The sequence below is a fragment of the Musca autumnalis genome, unplaced genomic scaffold, assembly GCF_047663935.1.
Source record: "Musca autumnalis isolate F117 unplaced genomic scaffold, ASM4766393v1 scaffold_3, whole genome shotgun sequence".
NCBI lineage: Eukaryota > Metazoa > Arthropoda > Insecta > Diptera > Muscidae > Musca > Musca autumnalis.
Genome location: NW_027411866.1, coordinates 152,580,464 through 152,597,119, shown reverse-complemented (window position 1 = coordinate 152,597,119; position 16,656 = coordinate 152,580,464). Strand labels below are relative to the sequence as shown.

At 35.6% G+C, this 16,656-nt stretch overlaps 6 non-coding genes across 6 annotated transcripts; all 6 read right to left on the bottom strand.

The window, feature by feature from the left end:
• Nucleotides 1-2,284: 2,284 nt before the first annotated feature.
• TRNAI-AAU (transfer RNA isoleucine (anticodon AAU)) lies at nt 2,285-2,358 on the bottom strand. The gene has a single exon. It is a non-coding gene; the product is annotated as a tRNA-Ile (tRNA).
• Nucleotides 2,359-2,435: 77 nt separating this feature from the next.
• On the bottom strand, nt 2,436-2,508 carry TRNAK-CUU (transfer RNA lysine (anticodon CUU)). Its single transcript has one exon. It is a non-coding gene; the product is annotated as a tRNA-Lys (tRNA).
• A 728-nt stretch (nt 2,509-3,236) lies between these two features.
• On the bottom strand, nt 3,237-3,310 carry TRNAI-AAU (transfer RNA isoleucine (anticodon AAU)). Its single transcript has one exon. It is a non-coding gene; the product is annotated as a tRNA-Ile (tRNA).
• A 218-nt stretch (nt 3,311-3,528) lies between these two features.
• On the bottom strand, nt 3,529-3,601 carry TRNAK-CUU (transfer RNA lysine (anticodon CUU)). The gene has a single exon. It is a non-coding gene; the product is annotated as a tRNA-Lys (tRNA).
• Nucleotides 3,602-11,919: 8,318 nt separating this feature from the next.
• TRNAI-AAU (transfer RNA isoleucine (anticodon AAU)) lies at nt 11,920-11,993 on the bottom strand. The gene has a single exon. It is a non-coding gene; the product is annotated as a tRNA-Ile (tRNA).
• An 84-nt stretch (nt 11,994-12,077) lies between these two features.
• TRNAK-CUU (transfer RNA lysine (anticodon CUU)) lies at nt 12,078-12,150 on the bottom strand. Its single transcript has one exon. It is a non-coding gene; the product is annotated as a tRNA-Lys (tRNA).
• Between the last annotated feature and the right edge of the window lie 4,506 nt (nt 12,151-16,656).

Genomic DNA, 16,656 nt, shown 5'->3' with positions numbered 1-16,656 from the left:
AATTTTCGATTGTGTAAAATTTGTAAGTGGTCATACCCCCTTAAATTCGAAGATTAGGCATATCAGGTACCTCCCCCACAAAAGTTCAACACTTTTCGCTAAAATGGGGAGTACGATAACTCTCGAAGGCAGTAACTCAGTTGGTCCATGATTTGCAGATTGTAATATTTCTATCAGAAATAGATCAGGTTCGAGTATGGTCTATATAGCTCCACTCCTTCGGGTACCTCCCACACACAATTTTGGAAAAGTGCAGTTTAAGACCTTCTCTCGAATCTCTTTGATTTTTGTTGTAACTATGTGTAGTGGATGGAGCTTACGATAACTCTCGAACAGATCAGCCGATTTGGTATAAAATACGGCCTTCGTAACATGTTGTCCAAATTAAGTTAAACTTCGAAAATGGTCCTCCTTAGGGTACCTCCCCAACAAAAGATCAACATTTTTGTTTAAGTGCAGTTTAGAATCTGTTGGAAAATCCTTTTAAAATGTATACCTAAGCTACTCCTTGTGCTTCTGTTTACAGCGATATCATGTTTTTCCTGCGTAAGTTCATACATCCTGACGTGGTGGTCCAAAAGCTCTAAACTATACGTTGACCAACTAAAATAAGATCTACTTCCAAAATGGTACTTCCTCCGCAACACTTTTTTAACTCAAAAAATAGATCTCAAAATTCAGAAAACCCTCTAAATACATAAGGATCTTGGTTGTGTGGCCGTTTTTTGATATGTCCGTATATGAAAATTTCAACTCACACTGGCTAGGGAATATCTCCGTCGGCATAGCTGACTGATACTTTTATTGATGCCATGTGGGGGAAGAAGGACCGTTTTGTTCAATCCGAAGTATCGTCAAGATCAGGATGAAGCTCCTGATAATGGGGTACGATAATCGTCGCCATTGAAGGGTACATTCTCGCCGACACCATTTTTCATGAAATATGGGCCGATGATTCCACCGGCGGACTAACCACATGAAATCGTTATTTTTTGTGGATCCTCTTTAGGTTGCTCTTAACCCAAATTGGCTAATTTCCTTGTTTACATAGGCATTGAGCCAGAAATGGGCCAAAGTTTGACTTGGAACGTATTCCTAAAATATCGTGAGTTTTGGGTCATCCGTTAGTTAATTTAAATACCAGAGTACGTAAAAATACCTTATGTTATTTCCAATCGTTTCGTTTCGTTCTTTCTATAGGAACAATATAAAACGAAAAATAACCCACGTTGGGTTAGCTCGCTGTTTAGTTTCGTTTTGTTTACATTCGTAGGTACGAACGAAAAGCGAAAAGTACTCAACTCCACAAGAGCAGATAGAAAACGAAATAGTACTAAACACATGTGAATAAATCAAAAACATTTGGTGGTTGATAAAATTTACTGTGGTATGCTGATGCTGACTTATAGGGTTGTTAAGCAATAACATGTGTGTGAGTGTGCCTGGGTGTGTCATTGCCCATAACGCACAGCAAACGTTTGCCAAAAATTCTTTTTGTTTGGGTGGTGAATGAAACGACTCGGCAAAGCATAACAGAAGTAGATTTTAGCAATCGTATGGTTTTCATCTTTTTACATTGAAAAGTTTGTGGTTTTGTTTTGGCTGTGAGAATGAAACGATTCAGAGAAGTTGAAAAGTTTGTGGCTTTGTGTGACTGGTACGGGAATCGTTTTGTTTGTTTACGTTCATTGTTAAATGCTATAATGGGGAGGGAAAATATGTTGGGTCCCACGGTGGGCAAGTTTAACCTACACGAGGTAAAATTCGATAACAAATGCTCTGTTCCTTTACGTGCCTGAGGTTACCATTTCTTACCATTTTTAACCTGCAAAGCGTTCCTTTACTTTAAGAAGAATACAATTTATATGAAAACAGTTCACCACTTTTACCATTTTTTTGCCACTGTTACCATTTTTAAAAGTAAAGGAACGTACCAAAAATCGAGCTGATCAATCGATTTTGCAGCTCCAAAAACATTGTTGTGAGTAGCACCCACCAAGTTCCCACACCTCTCTACATATACAAGGTCATGTGGGTGTCCCCCAGATTTAAAAACCAGAACAATCATGTTTTTATTGACGAAAGACACGACACTATTTCAGTATGAGAGGGGAGTGAACGAACATACAGTATGAGATGTCCGAGAACAATATGGTTCATATAAATCGGAACCGATGTTCATTATATTAATGCCTATTACATATTATCCGTTCAAAGTATCTCAGAAATATGTGCATATATAATGATCTCCAAAGCTATTATAACCGATTAAAAACTAATTTTGTGGCCCATGAGGGGATCGAACCCGCGACCTTCGCGTTATTAGCACGACGCTCTAACCAACTGAGCTAATGGGCCTTGTACGATAATGTAGTTTTTCATCCACCATATACTGCAGCTAAGTAATCATTTCAAAAATCGGGGAAAAATAGCTGCGCCCAACGTGGGGCTCGAACCCACGACCCTGAGATTAAGAGTCTCATGCTCTACCGACTGAGCTAGCCGGGCATACGATGATGACCATTTCGACGTTCTATGTCCAAGTTTTTGTATCCTGTTGGTATTAATGTTTGATTGACAGGTGATCGTTATTTTCAATTATTATTTAGAATAAAAATAAAATTAATATTTATTGTTGGCTTATTAGGAGAATATTATTTTTTTGTGAAATTTCGTCAAAAAACGGCCGTGCGTGCACGGAGAATGCAGATCGCCATGTTATATACGGTGAAACATAGGCATCCTTGAGCATTTCTTCCACCATCCAACATTTGATATTGTATGGACACCTAGCCGCAAAATGGGTTTTTCTTGTTAGATATAACACAATTTGACAATAGCTTAAAGAAAGGCTCTTGTCGGATTGTGCAAAAAAATTGGGTTTACATACGATCTCGGTGTTTCAAACGACGTTTATAAGATCGTCACAGACGAATCTTTGATATCTTCGGCTAAACTGACAATGCTATGGCTTGAGAAAAGTAGGAGGTATACTACAATTTATTTGTCTGAAGCCTCCTGAGAAAAACGAACAAAAAGTTGAATCATTGTGCACAATGACAATGTGAGCTCTCACACATTGATTAAAACCAGCGCCTTTTTGGCCGGGACAAAACGTGAAATTGATAGGTCGGTTATTCGCCGTACAGCCCTGACTTTTGAACCCAATGACTTCATTTGTAAAGTCGTTGTCAACGATTTTAGTCAATACAATCCATTTATCCAAAAACCTATATTGGCCCATGAGGGGATCGAACCCGCGACCTTCGCGTTATTAGCACGACGCTCTAACCAACTGAGCTAATGGGCCGCATACCAAGCTCATGACATTGGAAGTTTAAGAAATTTGTGGTAAGATCCCTAGTTGAAGTAGCTTATGAATAGATTTGCATAATTTATTGAGGCTTTGTAAAAGTGTTTATGGGTTGACGGCGCAAATTGAATATTTTAATATTACATTTACAAGAGTTTATTATATACGAGTATGTATGGACAGGAACGAAACAATGTCAAAAAAAAAATATTTTGCGCCCAACGTGGGGCTCGAACCCACGACCCTGAGATTAAGAGTCTCATGCTCTACCGACTGAGCTAGCCGGGCTTGTGCGGTAATCTAAAAAGAGTGATTTTTTCTAAATTATTTCTATCAGTAGTGCGATTCCGTAACTTTTTTAAATAACGAACCGACATCGGTAGTTAACGAAAATATTCGGTTGAATTAACGATTGTGTTATTCTGTAACTTTATGTTACCGATTGTAGAAATTGTTAACTCATACCGACGAATATCGATGTGAACAAAAATGTCAATTATTATATTTTAATATTAAATAAATATATTTTGAAGCTGAAAATATTATTTCGTCGCGAATACAAAACACAAATCATTTAAGGAGAAAACAATTTCTGCTTTTTGAAGGAGTGTGACTCAAATAAGTGGTGTCTTCAAGCATTCCAGCATACATAACCCAAGAATACCTTCAATTTCTAAAGTGTCAAGTATGTATGTATGTATTGCTAGAAGTTAAATGACCAATACATTCATGCCATAGATGTTCCCAGCTAACATTTTTTTTCCGAATTCGTATCGAATTCGGACAGAATTTCTGAAAAAATATCCGATTCTGATGCCGAATTCGTACCGAATTCGGTACGAAAGTTGTATGGACGTGGTCACCGAATTCGGAAAGAATTTTCTAAGGAAATTCTTAAAAAGTATAAGAGTTTCGCGACGAATTCGGTCCGTATTCGGAAGTAAATTCTTGGAAAATTCGGAGAAAAATTTAGATTTTCTGACAGAATTCGGTCTGAATTCGAAAGAAAATTCTGGAAAATTCGATGAAAAATTTAGATTTTCTTAAGAAAATCCGTCCGAATTCGGAAGGAAATTCTGGAAAAATTCGGAGAAAAGTTCAGATTTTCTGAAAAAAATCGGAAACAATTCTGACGCTGACGCCTTTGATATTGACACAACACGTGTACTGTACTGAACAACCCCCACTCAGAGACAATTTTCTTTTAATGTACTATTTACGGAAGATTATAATTTCAAACTTTCTAATGATTTTGCCTGTTGTTATCATTTTATGAATAACAGTAGAACAATGTGCAGAAGTATGTCGAAGCTATCAACACTAGCTTGAATTATTATATGTTGCATTTATATTAAAAAAATTGTAAATTTGTATATGCGAATTTTATGACCAGTAAATCTGTTCTTCGACATCAACCGAAAAAAAATTCCCTTAGAAAATCCATTAGAAATCGGAACGAATTCGGAATGACGATTCTTAAGATTCTTTAGAAAATGTGCAGAGATTCTTAAAATAAACTTATAGAAAATCGGTTCAATTTCTAGGAAAATATTAGAGAAATCGGCCACATTTCTAAACAAAATTCAGAAAATCTCAGAAAAAATCTGATATCAGAGCCCTCGGAAAAAATTGTTAGCTGGGTTGGTGGTTTTATTTCAGGGTATGAATAAACATGTCATTAGCCATCACGTAATATCTCTGGAAGCAATATAGCCAGAATAATATTGGTAGCCAAAACAGTAGTGCGATTCTGTAACTTTTTTTTAATAACGAACCGACATCGGTAGTTAACGAAAATATTCGGTTGAGTTAACGAATGTGCTATTCTGTAACTTTATTGCTCTGTTCCAGAACCTGGAAAAAGCTACTATTTTTTACTACGATAACATTTTTTCCTTTATGTTATCGGAAAAAATAGTAAAAATTAGTAGATTCTTGCAGTACTGGAACAGACAATATGTTACCGATTGTAGAAATCGTTAGCACATACCGACGAATATCGATGGAAAGACAAATTGTCAAATAATATACATATTTTAATATTTATTAATGTATTTTTAAATTAAAAACATTATTTCTTCGCAACTGCAGAATATAAAACGCGCAAAGGAGGAAAAATATCTTGTTTTGGAAGGAAGGTGCATACAATAATTGTCTATGTACAAGTATCCCAACAATGCGAAACCCAGGAGTAACTTCAACTTCAAAAACGTCAAGTCTGTATGTGAGTACTTCTAGGAGGAACAATGCATGATTCTCATAGATTTTGGTGGTTTTATTCCAGGATATGAAGAAATATATCATTAGCCTCCACCGTAATAGTTCGGCGAGACAAATTATAGAATATCCCCAATTTATGGTTTTGAAGTGGACAAGAACTTGTCTTTTAGACCAAAAAAATATGCGTGTGCATCTACACCGTCTTTGGTGAAGCAAGAGAAGCTGCATTATTTATGTCTATGTACTGACAAAAAAATATTTAACAGATTTATGTAAGGATCATTGGTCAAAAGGTCACTTGCTATTATAGTGAATTGTATTTTATACATGCATGATTTAAAAATTATAAATTTGGTAAAATCCCTCCTATATGTATGTGAACCGCTGTTTTATTTTTTCTAACTACAAAGGTAGGGTCATATTTTGGGTTGTGGTGCTTTGTGCGAAAATTCTGAACAGCGCAAAAAAAGGAAAAAATTGAACTTTGAGGTTTCACATAATTAAGCCCCTTCGGTGACGTTCGTGGATCCACGTTACCGCCATTTGAGTAATTTATTCATTTCACGCCCATATTAAATGGAACTTCTCATGACCTATAGTTCGGAAATCCGAACTTGTAGCATTTTGGCTTCAATACGACATTAAAGCCAACAAACGCATCTTAGAAAGATAGTGTTAACGGAAATAATATAAATCTTACATAACAGTACCACACATGTGTTCTTTTGAAGCGTTAGCTTACGATTTACCTCTATAATAAATAAGACATGGAAAGTTATGAGTTAATCGAAGTTCTACAACTTTCTCTTTGGTGGTCTTTATGCAGCTTCAATAAAATCTGGTCTGGCGAAAGCACAACAGTGTCGAAGCTGACCCATGTTATCTTACATAGTTAACCCTTTTGCAAACGCTTTAATAAGATTTTTCTCAATAAGGCAGAATTTACCTTGTGTGCCCTCCTCATTAACATAACATATGCTCATATAAAAACGCCGTGTTTAAAAGAAATCAACAAAATATTGCAATAATGTACTGTCGTTAAGACTTAACAACAACTTTTTTTTGGTTGTTAACTTAACAATAATTTTCGGTAATTAACGACAAAATTTACCGACAAAAATCGTTAAAATTGGTATACAGAATAGCACTTACCGAAAATTATCGTTAACTAACGACATTCGTCGTTAATTCTGTCGTTAAGGAGTTACAGAATCGCACTACAGGAGTTGAATAATGAGTGCAAGTGAATCAAGCTTACATCTTTACAAGGGTATTGTGGTGCAGCTAGGATGCTGTCAATTTAGCAAGGCCACTTCTTTTGCATGACTACGGATGCCAGTGAAGAAGCATTTCTTAAGATGCTTTTGAGCAACACAACCGAATTTTCTAGGATAATAAGTAAATAATATGTAACCATTCCGGATCATCGGCTTGAAGGTCACTTTGTGTGTGTGATTTAAAAACAATAAAAGTGATAAAGCACTTATACCTTTATTTAAAGCGCAGTTGTATTTTTTTCTAATTGAATGTTGGGGTAATATTTTGGTTTGTGGCGCTTTGTAAGGAAATTCAAAGCAGTGCAAAAAGAGCTAGCTTCGCTATATGATTATTGAGCTTTGAAATTAGCTTCAATGATGTTTGTGGATCCACGTTACCGTCATTTGAGTTCGTATATTCACATATTCAATTCACGCTCACGTTAAATGGAATTTCTCTTAGCGAAGAGTATGAAAAGTTCGGAAATCCAAGTTTATACGCAATTTTAGCATTCTGCTTGTTAGTGATGCTGAGTCTAAATGTATAAGATTACCACAGAACAAAGTAGGTTACAGAAATACTATACACGTTTTGGCCTCAGTACGGCATTACCCCAACGAAAGCATCCTAGAAAGATAGTGTTAAGGACATTGATATATGTAGGTCTTACATAGCAGTACCGCACTTGAGTTCTTGAAGCTTTAGGCCATGTTTATATTATAGCCTTTTGCATGGTTAACCTTCTTAACGAGGATTTATTTGACGTATACGCAAAGGAATTGGCATTTGAAACCCAGTGGGTTTGTTAAATCCGGTTATATATAAACGTACTATTAGCTAACGTTTTCCCTCTTTAATAATTAAAACAAAGGATAGTGCAGCGTTCATATGTGGGGTAGCATGGGGCAACTTCGCCACTGTTGCGCCTTCGCAAGCGCCGATTTAATTGATGCTACATAATTATCATCCAAAGGAAAGATATGAGTTAATCGAAGTTCTTTAACTTTTTCTTTAGCGCTCTTTATGCAGGTTCAATAAAATCGGCGCTGGTATAAGCACAACAATGGCGAAGCTGCTCCATGTTATCCCACATAGTTAACACTTATGTAAATGCCTTTAGAACATTTTTCTCAATAAGGCGGAATTTACGTTGTGTACCCTTCTTATTATCTTAACATATGTTCATATAAAAACGCCGTTTTTAAAGGAAATCAGCAAAATATTGCAATAATGTGCTGTCGTTTAGACTTAACAACAACTTTTTTTTGTTTGTTAACTTAACAATAATTTTCGGTAATTAACGACAAAATTTACCGACAAAAATCGTTAAAATTTGTATACAGAATAGCACTAACCGAAATTTATCGTTAACTACCGACATTCGTCGTTAATTCTGTCGTTAATGAGTTACAGAATCGCACTACAGGCATGTCACAGAAACCAATTCCGATCGAAAGTGGAATTGATTCCGTATTTAGCTTCTTCAGAAACCGAAAATGGAAAAAAAATCCGGAATGAAACCACTTTTGGTTTCTCAAGTGGAATTGTATTTTTTTTGGAATCATATAACTTTAACCCTCAAAATTATCGATTTGAATGTACCGTTATACCACACTAGAGTAATTTCACTGAAATTTTTGCAAGAAATTTTCCGTTTCTATATCGAGTTCCATAGTAGAGTAAAATCATGAAATTGCTGTAGTGGGGAATTTGATCTAAATTTTTTAATGAAATTCACTCTACTGTGGACCGGGACTAATGTGAACTCTAGCGAGATTTCAATATGTAGAAAGACCGCTTCTATAGTGCACACCTGAAATGACTATACAATTTTTGCATCTATTTTAAATAATTTCAGTTATTATTTGAAACATTTTACCAACAATTTCAGAATTAGAAATTAATTTCCAATATCATAGAATTTCATTTCAAATTTTAATTAATTCTAACTAATTTTCAAATTAACTACAATGCTTTAAAATATTAAAGTCTCGGAATATTTCTACCTTTGACAGTTTTTTTTAATAATACCTACAGTATCAGCCAAAACTTAAGAACCCCCTCAGTACATTCTTATTTTTAATTATATTTTGTAAGAAAACAAACAAATTTATGTTTTATTTATTTAAATCTGTATTATTGAAAAAAAAACACAAACTTAAGGATTTCAGTATTTAACAAAACAAAAGTTGAAATTATTATTAAAAAAATTATTATTAAACAAAAACAAGTAAGAACGGCGTTAAGTTCGGCCGGGCCGAACTTGTTATACCCTCCACCACAAGTTGTATTGAAGTAAAATGGAATAATTAGTTTCCTTTCGTGTATGAAGAAGTCTTAATACTATATTTCAGCAATTTCGGTAAAACAATGTGAGGCACCATTCTATGGGGGCTATTTCAAAACGTCGATCTATACCGACAAACTTCTGACGGAAAGTTTTTAGGCTCAAAGAAGTCTAAATACCACATTTTCTATATTTCGGTACGAGAATGTGGCTAAAACTTAAAAAATACCGAAAATCAAGAAGTACGCTTCTATGGAGATATAGGAAGACGTGGACCTATACTGATAATACTCTTCTGGAATATTTTATAACTCTTGAGAGACGAAATAACGAATTTCAGCCATTTCGGTTGGATATTGACGTCACAATCTTCAGTATTAAGAAAATCGGGTGGTACCGTTCTATGGGGGCTATATCGAAACGTGGATCTATACCGACGAATTTTAGTCAGAAATGGGACAATATGAAAGCGTGTACCTGTACAGACATATTTCTGGCGAACAGTTTTATATCGCATTGAAGACTAAATACCAAATTTTAGCCATTTTGGTGGAATATTGAAGACACAACCTTCAAAATACCGAAAATCGGGAAGTACCGTTCTATGGGGGCTATATGAAGGCATGGACCGATACCGACAAAGTTCTGGGGGAAAGTTTGAGTACCCCCAACTAAGTCTAAATACCAAATTTCAGCCATTTCGGTGGAATATTGAGGCCATAACGTTCAAAATACCGAAAATCGGCAAGTACCGTTCTATGGGGGCTATATGAAGGCATGGACCGATACCGACAAAGTTCTGGGGGAAAGTTTTATACCACCAACGTAGACTAAGTACCAAATTTCAGCCATTTCGGTGTGATAATGAAGCTAAAACCTTCAAAATACTGAAAATCGGGAGGTACCGTTCTATGGGGGCTATATGAAGGTGTGGACCGATACCGACAAAATGCTGGGGGAAAGTTTTATACCCCTAAAGAGGACTACGTACCAAATTTCAGCCATTTTGGAAGGATAATGAAGCTAAAACCTTAAAAATACCGAAAATCGGGAGGTACCGTTCTATGGGGGCTATATGAAGGTGTGGACCGATACCGTCAAAATTCTGGGCGAAAGTTGTATACCGCTAAAGAAGACTACGTATCAAATTTCAGCCATTTTGGTAGGATAACGAAGCTAAAACCTTAAAAATACCGAAAATCGGGAGGTACCGTTCTATGGGGGCTATATCAAAACGTGGACCGATATATCCCATTTTCAATACCAACCATCCTACAAGTAATAAAAACTTCTGTACCAAATGTTGACTCTCTATCTTTAAAATTGCTAGCTGTATCTTGATTTCAACAGACAGACGGACGGACGGACATGGTCAAATCGACATAGAATTTTATGTTGATCAATATTATATATACTTTATAGGGTCTCCGACGAATATTTCGCTGTGTTACAAACGGAATGACAAATTTAATTATACCCTCCATATGGTGGAGAGTATAAAAAACACATTTTAAGTCGCAAATATAAGTGCACAAAACTAAAGTATTGGGGGGGAACAAAAAACTAGTGAACTCAATATTTCGTTGCGTATCCTTTATTCTGGATGACACACGCATATTTTGTATGCATATACGATATTAAATTATAAATTATTACAAATAAATTCAAAATATATTCAAATAAATTTTCTTTGGTTTTCTAATTTTTTTATTGATTTTTGAGTTAACGATCTCCCACAAGCCCCAATTTAGAGCTAAGATCAGGGGATTGGGCAGGTCAATGGAGAACTTCTGTCGAATTCGATACATATTTTGGCTCATTATCTTCCTGGAATGTCCATCTAAGTGGCATCTCTTCTTCAGTATAAGGCAACATGACGCCTTTTAATATGTTACGATACTTGAAACTATCCATAATTTCATTAATTTGATGAATTGGTTTAATCCCTTCAGCCGAAAAAAATCCCAGACCATTATGTTCCGCCTCCATGTTTTACAGTGACTTTGCAATATTTAGGATTTAACCGTTGTCCATTTGGTCCACGCCTTATGCATTTGAGTCCATTAAATTAAACTTAGATTCATCAGAAAACAGCACAGTCCTCCATATTCAAGTCTGGCTTTTTCACTTTTTGTCGATACGAAAGGTCGTCGACTGAATAAGCCGGCCTCTACCGCTCTTCTGTAAATCGTTCTTTTGCTAATTTTTAAATCCAAGCGATGTTGTATTTGACCAGAAGATGCTGTAAGATCATATTGGATGAACATGAACAATATCTGGTAATGTTTGCGTATAGTCCCCTTATATCCGTACTTCCCGATTTTTGATATTTTGAGGATTTAATTTAATAATTTGTTTCGATATGTTTTTTAATCTTTCTTCGTTATAGCAATTTCTATCACTTGCTTGATATTTGCATAAAAATATGGAATTAATAACGATTTTATTCATTTTTGTGAGCTGTACGAATATGAACTTTGCATACAGTACGTTCTTATTAAGAGTTGATAAGAGCCAAGTTCCACTTCGTTAATTTTTTTGACCAGATTTTCGTATTGTCTTATTTTTATTAGTAGTTTGGCCAATTCTATTCACAATTTCAAATATTGTTGATATTTACTGTATAGTGGGAAACCACCTTATCTGTGCTTCTGGACTTATATGGAGTTTCGGAATATGTGGTCGCATTATTCCAGTGTGGTGGATATATTTTCACGTATGCGGTCGATGTCATAATTCAGAGTTATCCTAGTAATACTGCCCCCCATGATGATGATTTTTTCTCTATAATCTTTCACTCCACTTCCCTGCACATGTCGGGCGATCTAAAAATGTTATTTATTGGCCCATGAGGGGATCGAACCCGCGACCTTCGCGTTATTAGCACGACGCTCTAACCAACTGAGCTAATGGGCCATATGAAAGTCGTGTTCTTCTAATGAACCAAAAAATGAAGTAATAAACAAATGCAAAAATATTGACCCATAAAAAAGATGTGTGCGCCCAACGTGGGGCTCGAACCCACGACCCTGAGATTAAGAGTCTCATGCTCTACCGACTGAGCTAGCCGGGCATATTAGAGTGCTGAATTTTCACAATTTATTACACGTTTATGTAATCTAAATCCTAGAAGGGTTATTCGATCAGACCAGGCGCTGGATTCTATGAAAATTTGAAATAAAAAGTATTTGCTCTGTAATATTTTTCATTTCACATTTATTTCCTTTATAATATTTTTCATTTCACATTTTCATAGAAACAGAATTGAGCCCTAGATATGAAACTGTCCTCATGGTCAGTTTTATCATATCTATGTTTGTCTAAAGGGCTGATAAGAATAGTTTTTATTTTTAATCTTTCAGATAATGTTGCCTAACATGAGATTGTCAATATTGAAATTTATAAGATAGCCTCGCACATAGGGGTACACACATGGGGCATACATATGGGTCCAGGAAGGTGCCAGTACGCTATTGAATATATATAACGGTAATATGTACATAACGCATAATTTATATGAATATAATATATAATTTAAATGTACAGTGGCAACAAAATTGCACGTTTAAGGAAATTTTATTTAAAACATTTTTTTGAAAGTAAAATTAAGTATTTTTTGCAGTTATTTATAGTTTATTGCTTCAAATAGAAGAAACTAAAAATTTTTGATACGTTACACAAAAAAAAAAAATTTGAAGAAATATGAAAGTACAAAACACGGTGTGCCTTAACCAAATTTAAACGGAAGGTGCTTACACCTGGGAAGTTTTTGCAGATTCTGAAACTACAATGCTCATAGAGTAGGTTTTCATGATTTTGGTTGGAAACCCCGAGTCCTATGTAAATGGGTCTAAAGAAAATGTTGTAGCTGTGAAAATTCTCCACAAGATTGACCTTTATGATATTTTCTTAGGTTTAACCGTTATTGAGATATAGAAGTTCAAATTGAGATATAGAAGTTCTTAAGAAAAACTCGTAAAATTGTTGTAGTTTGGTTTAAGGAAATAAAACAAAAAAAGATGGAAATGTTGCTGTTTACAATTTCATTGCAGGAAAAATACGTAGTGGTAACAAATGGTTCCTTATATCCTTTATTTTATCTCCCTTTTACATATTAATCGGTTTGAAGGAGTAAGAAACTCGTCTTTATTAACGTATATTTGAAAAATATCACTGTGCAACATTTTCAATGCAATACTGTGCAAACAATTTGAGCTTAGAATTTTTTGAAAGAACAGACCTTAACTACAATAACCCTAGTTGGGTTTTGTTGTGTCAGATCCAGCTTGGATTTTATGGCCCCATCAAAACATTGTTAAATATTGACTTTTTAAAGAAGTTCTGGCCTATATCTCTGAAACCTATTTAAATCTTCATCTGACCGCTGAAGCAAATTTTTAGATAAGGGCAAGATTAAAATATTTGGAGAACTCGAAAAACTACATCTATTGCCTCAAATTTAATAAAATATCGAAGATTTTCATAATTTGTGATCGATTTTGATGGATGGAAGTTCTACTATCTTAGGGCTACAGTATTGCCAAGACAGCAAGGCCAAATTCCTAATCATTTCTGAGATAAAGGCCCGACAATTGCAAAAAAACTGTAGTTTTAGTTCTTATTAGGTGAGGCCATAAAATCCGAACTGGATCTGACAGGACAAAACCCTACTTTGGACGAAATTGGTTACCCCGTTCAAGAGATATCGTGCATACCATTTTAGTGAATTTTTTTACATATTGAAGGGAAGTACCGGAAGTTTTTTCCCATCTTCGAACTGAAACTAAGTTTGGATAAAATATGACGAAGGCCAAATTTTGAACCAAATCGGTTGATCAGTTCAAGAGTTATAGTGCTCTCCAGCGACTACACATTGTGCCATAAGGGTTTTTACACCTGTTTTCTCAAGAAGCATGGACTTGCCCCTGAAAATTGAAGCAGCAAATTCAAGTCGCTACAACAGAAATCAGGGTGATTCGAAAGCAGGCCTTAAAGTGAACTTATCAGAAATTTTGTGTGGTGGACAAATATAGCCCATATTCAAACCTGATATATATCTGGTAGATATATTACGATGTGTAAAGTATGGACCAAATCGGTCACTCCTTTCAAGAGTTATCGTGCGCACAATTTGTCCCAACATTTTTGAACTTTTGTTGGGGAGGTTGACCGATATGTCTTATCTTAGAACTTAAACTAAGTTTGGACAAGACATTACGGAGGACAAATTTTGGATCGAATCGGCAGATCCGTTCGAGAGTTATCTTGCGCTCCAACCACTACACACGGTGTCATAGGGGTTTTTGTTTCCACCTTTCAGGCTATTTTCTCAGGAAGTATGGGCTTGCGCCAGATGAAACTTCTACTGTCATATGGGGGACAGTGAATGCAAGTTGCTACAACAAAAGACAATGCGATTCGAGAGCAGGTCCTAAACTGAATTGTTTCGTAATTTTGTGTGGTAGGTACCCGAAGGAGTGGACCGATTGAGTCCATATTGGAACCTTATCTAAGGGGTAGTTTACAGTGTAAACTTTACACTATATGTAAATGTCATATGACATGAAATTTTCCATCGTTATATATTCGCTAAATTCTTTCAATAGTTATCGTGCACACAAATTTTCCGAATATTTTCGAACTTTTGTTGGGGAGGTACCGGAAGGAGTGGACTGATATAACCCATATTCGAATTTAAACTAAATTTGGACAAAATATTAGGGAAGCCAAATTTTGGATCGAATGGGTTGATCCCTTCAAGAGTTATCGTGCGCTCCAGCCATCCAGACAGACAGACGGACGGACATTGCTAAATCGGCTCCATATTGTCTGAAAAGGATTTCGTCCAAACATACTTGGAATCTAAAATCATTATTTCGATTTGGCACGTTTTGTCCATATGAAAGTGTATATACCCTCGTTAGCATAAATGCTGAGGGTATAAAAAGGAAACGCCAGTACCAAAAGGAAATTATTTTAAAACAATTAGGCTTTGCTAGTGTGCATGATGCGATATAATCCCACCGTACTCATTACTAAGTAGTAGAGGTGGGCGCGTGTCGTGCCGTGAGTAGTGCGTGTTCGTGCCTTCTCGAAAAACGCCGTGTTTGTGCGTGTCGTGCCGGAATGCATTTTTGACCGTGCGTGATCGTGTTTTTTTGTCCGACACGATTTTGCACGACACGACGAAACACGATCTGCACTATGTGACACGATCGTGCTAAATTTTTGGTCTCCCTTTAGAAGTCGTGCAAAATACCTTACTAAACACTAACATCGAACAAGAATATAAAACCGACCAAAATATTCCTAAAATTATTTGCTTCGTTTTCGTAGGCTGGTACTTATTGCCGTTTTGTTATGGAGAGGCCAGAGTATGAGTGAAAAATGATGATGTTTGTTTGCCATTTGTTTTGTTCGTGAGAGAAGCAAATACAAAAACTACTCTGAGGGTTAACGCAATATATTCTCTTTGGATGATGTTATTGAAAAATATCCTCTTCCCGAATTGAGAAAACTGATTAACTGCCCAAAAAACGTTGTAAGATATTTTAAACACTCGGAGCTAAACAACAAATTGTCGAAAATTTTAAAACAAGATGTATGAACACGTTGGAATTCGACAAATATTATGCTTGAGAGCATTGAAGAAAGTTGCAGCGTACTTTCTGGTACTGTTTGAAAACTTTAAAACTTGGTAGAGAGAGAGTAGGCTCGCAATTTCCAGAGATAGGAGAATCACTACAAAAGCCATCAAGTGTGGCTAATGATTACCTTAGCGGGGTTGAACAAAAAGAAATACCAAGTAACTCTTCATTATAAAACAGCATTCCACAGCCGCGAGAGCACTGTTATTACTCTCGTTGAAAAACATCCTCTCTCCACCCATGAAAAAAATGTTCTAACATTAAAAAATATGTTTTACCCAAACATATCAAATTGAAATATGTTACAAAATGTTGCAAACATATATTTGTTTGGACCCAAACATATTAAGTTTGGATCCAAACATATATTTGTTTGCAACCGGTCCCAAACATAAATTTGTTTGGATCCAAACATATTTCTAACATAAATTTTTCTGCGTGCAGGGATGGAAATCCTTATACATTATATCCTTATTGATTATAATATAAGATTTAAACTTAGTTTAAACAAGTATTTCTAGAACTTCTATTGGGTTTTCATAAAATATTAAAAGTGTGTTCCGATACATTAAGCTCGGAAAAATACCCTACAATGCACATTTTTGCCCTTTGGTCTAAAAAACTTTTGGAGGTCTGCTCATTGACTCTTAATTCATGAAAGATTTGAAAGCTAAAACTAAACAATCATTGCTTAAACGCTTTGTACCAACAATCTAATAGGGACGTTTTCATATCTGTCGTTTAAGAAGATTATTTTTTATTAGCTAATGTAAAAGCAATGTTACTTGACATACAAATTGAGAACATATCATGAGCAGGAAATTACAATGCCACATTTACACGAATTACACTGTGCAACAAAATGGATATGAAGGTCTGGGACACGGAAAATTCCTCTTGAGGAAGAAAGGCATTGGTGAGTATATTAAGAA